The sequence below is a fragment of the Marmota marmota genome, unplaced genomic scaffold (assembly GCF_001458135.2).
Source record: "Marmota marmota marmota unplaced genomic scaffold, marMar, whole genome shotgun sequence".
Lineage (NCBI taxonomy): Eukaryota > Metazoa > Chordata > Mammalia > Rodentia > Sciuridae > Marmota > Marmota marmota.
In genome coordinates this window covers 10,664,658-10,668,277 of record NW_026000153.1, presented here as the reverse complement: position 1 = coordinate 10,668,277, position 3,620 = coordinate 10,664,658, and positions in this window count along the sequence as shown.

Sequence of the window (3,620 nt, the reverse complement as noted above, 5' to 3'; positions counted from 1 at the left end):
GGTTTAAATTTGTATTTCTGTATATGAACATATTTTCCATGTGCTCATTGACCATTTTTATATCCTCACTTGTGAAATATCTGCCTAAATGTTTTGCCAGTTGAAAAACTCTTCTAAATTTTATATAGATGTAGAAGATATCTTTAAATTTAATATATTCTGGTTTAAAATCATTTTCCCGATGTGTATGCGGAATATTTTCCATCTGCATATCATTGCCTATATAGCTAACAGTGTTTTTAAAAAAGGTTGTAGAGGTAAAATTGTCATATAACATATTGTACTTGTTTAAGGCACACACATTGATAAATATTTATAAGTTTTGGTATAAATGTACACCATGAAATCACTGCAATTTAGATTTTATATCTATTACCTTAAAAGTTTCTTTGAGCCCTCTGGAATTCATCCTCCCTGGTCATACCTATGTAATGCTGTTCCTCAAGAATCCAGTGACCTAGTTTCTATATTATAGATTCATTTGTAAATCCTAGAATATTATATAATAGAACAGCAAAACACATAAAGTTTCTGTCATGTTTCACTTAGAATAATTTTTTCATGTGTAATTGTGTTTTTTCATTTTGTTGTAAGCTAAATTAACCTTGCATTGTTTAAATAAAATCGAGTAGATCATGATGTATTCCATGTAGATTGAGTTTGCTAATCATTTAATGACTTTTTCTTGCGTCTATGTTCATGAGGGATTTAGGCCTTTAGTTTCCTCTTATGTGTTTATCAGGTTTTGATATAGAATATAGGAGCCTTAATGGAGTGAGGTATCTTCTCCCATTTTCTGGCAACATTTCTGTAGAGTTGGTATTACTCCTAATTAAATGTTTTTAGGAATTGTTCAGTGAAGGCTTTGGTTTCTAGAGACAATGTTGTGGCCAGATTTCAAGGACAATCTTGTACAGGAGTGATGAGAACTGACATACTTGCCTTCTTTCTAATCTTTAAAGTGAAAAAGGTTTTACTATCACAGTTTGTTGAAGTTTTTCTCATGAAGGATATTAAATATTGTCAATTGTCTTTTAGGTATGTATTGAGATATAATTTCCTTTTATAATATAAAGTATATGAATTATTTTCACTTATTTTAAAAAAATATTAAAATATTATTGCTTTTCTGGGATAATGCCCAACATATACATTTTATATACTATACATGTGTGTGTGTATATATACACACACACACATATTTATATTAAAGGCATATATATATACTTATATATCATTTATACATGTTTATAACACATATATACATGTATATATGAATTATAATCTTTTGCTAAAGACTTTTGGTATCCCTCTTCCTTTGGATATTGATATTCAGGTTTCTTATTATGTTGCTGTTTTGTTTTGGTGTCATATTTTGCTGACCTATTCAAATCAACTGAGTATGTAGCTAAATGCCAGAGTTTTCGTGTCTTTGTTCTGTAACTGTTTAATTTCCTCAAGCAAATTCACTATTTTTTTTTTTATCAGACACATAAATGATGCATTCACATGGATTTTGCTACAGAGTCTGAGAAGAGTATTGTCTGGCACATATACAGAAAGTTAATACTGTTTTCTCATCCTCCACTCCTTCTCTTACATCTGCTCTTCTGACTCCACAGCTTCTCTGCACTTCTAGAGATAAGGCTTTTTCTTCTGTGTGTATTCTAGATGTTGCTTTACCTACTATACCACATTAGGTAGCCCTCTTCAACTCAATTTCTTTCTTTCAAATATTTGTTGGAGTTATTTTTTTCATCTGATGGATCCCAATTCACATTCCTTTTTAAATATCAATATACTCCTTTAAATTTCTTTGCTTTTATTGAACTGAGGTCTTTGAAGGGGTTGGCAAATTGCATTTTCCTACAGTGGCTACATTGGCATCTCTTGGCTCAAAGGGTCTTCTACAATTGAATCTGCCCTTCCCCCGACAAGGAGTGGCATCCAATTTTCTTCTTCTTGATGATGGACAAGAATTAACAAATCACAGGGAATCAAGGGAATTTAGCAGAGGAGACATGGTATAACTTTCAAGACCAATTCACCAAAAGCTAGAATACTTTCTTTTTTCTTTGGAGCACTCACTCATGAGTGCCCAGACCCTATCCATCATGCTGAGAAGCCTAAGCTCTTAGGGATACTACAAGTAGGTGCCTAGTTTAGCTTAGTCTTCAAGTCCTCCCAGTACAGGTAGCTGACCTGTGAATGAGGAAGCCTTTGGATGATACCAGTCTCCAGCCACTTCCAAGCCACTCGGGTATTCCCATTAGCTTTTAAACACTGAGGAGCTGAAGAAAGCACACATGCAGCTTCCATCTAAAATTCTGACTCATGAACATAATAAAGTGGATGCAGTTCCATGCCATCATTTTTTTAGGTGATTTATAATACAGCAAATTATCCTGAACAAGGGGAGAAAAGACTACATGTGGTTATTTTCCCATTTTAACCAAGGAGTCTCATCACACTCCTTCCAAAATAACATTTCCCCTAAAAGCAATATATTTTGAGTAGGACACAGAAGACTTTTATGAAGTGGGGACTAGACTGGAAATAAATCTCTGGTTTTAATTCTGATTCTAACTTGCTGGTGGAACCTGCACTAGAGAGTTTATCTTTACAACTCAGAGGCTGTAGGGGTTCTGTGTTTGGGATTGGGGTCTCTGTTAAACTTCATGATTGTGGCATGCTTGGTGGCTAGGAAGTTTCTGTGCAAAAGCACAGAATGCCTGGCTCCTGGGAAACTTCTGTGTGAAAGACACAAGATGCCTGGCCATTGCAGCAATGTTCTTCAGGAGAAAGCTCTGTGTTAAGAGTTTTATCAATTTCCACCTTGATCTCAGGCACATAACTCCTGGGAATAAAGGAACTTGTTTGCTGGATAACTACAATGTTTCACCAAGCTCCAGTGCTCCTGGATCTGCCCACTTAATAGTAATTTTAGACAATGGACTTTCTTGAAAGCTGCACAAACCTCCTGACATTGCATATTGTAACTGTGAAATGTATCTGCAGAATAAGTGACCTTACTGATACTCTAAACAATAATATAGTTATGGTACTAATGATATAATGTAACCTATTAGTATAAATAAATGTGACCTCTTGGACAAGGGAGCACTTTCCTGCCTCTGCACCTTGTCTCTGTGTCTCTCTTTTTTATTTCCTTACAAGAGGCTCCATATAAAACTTTAGACTGAGTCCCACACTGGGTCATGTGTGGGAAATTTTGTTGCTCTGTTTAGATACCCCTTTACCCTTGTGCACAATGCTTCTTATCCTGAGAGATTTATCTGTATAGACATCATCGATAGGGTCCTTGTCTTCCTCATTCCCAGTTGGTTTTGACCTATGGAGAGTAGTGGCAGGAGATTGGAGAAAGGAGGAGATGGAAATTGTGCATTTATTTCCTCAATCCTTGTCCCTTAGTTGAGTACCTCTGTTAAATTAGTGCTTTCTGTGTAAGTCTCCCTCTCCACATGAGCAGTTACTTCCATGGTAACTCTGTCTCACTATTATTAATCCCAAATACTTCATAATCATTTATAATTTCTCCACACACTTCCTATGATTTGTAATTAGGACCTCTTAAGGACTGTCCTGGAATTATCCTATTT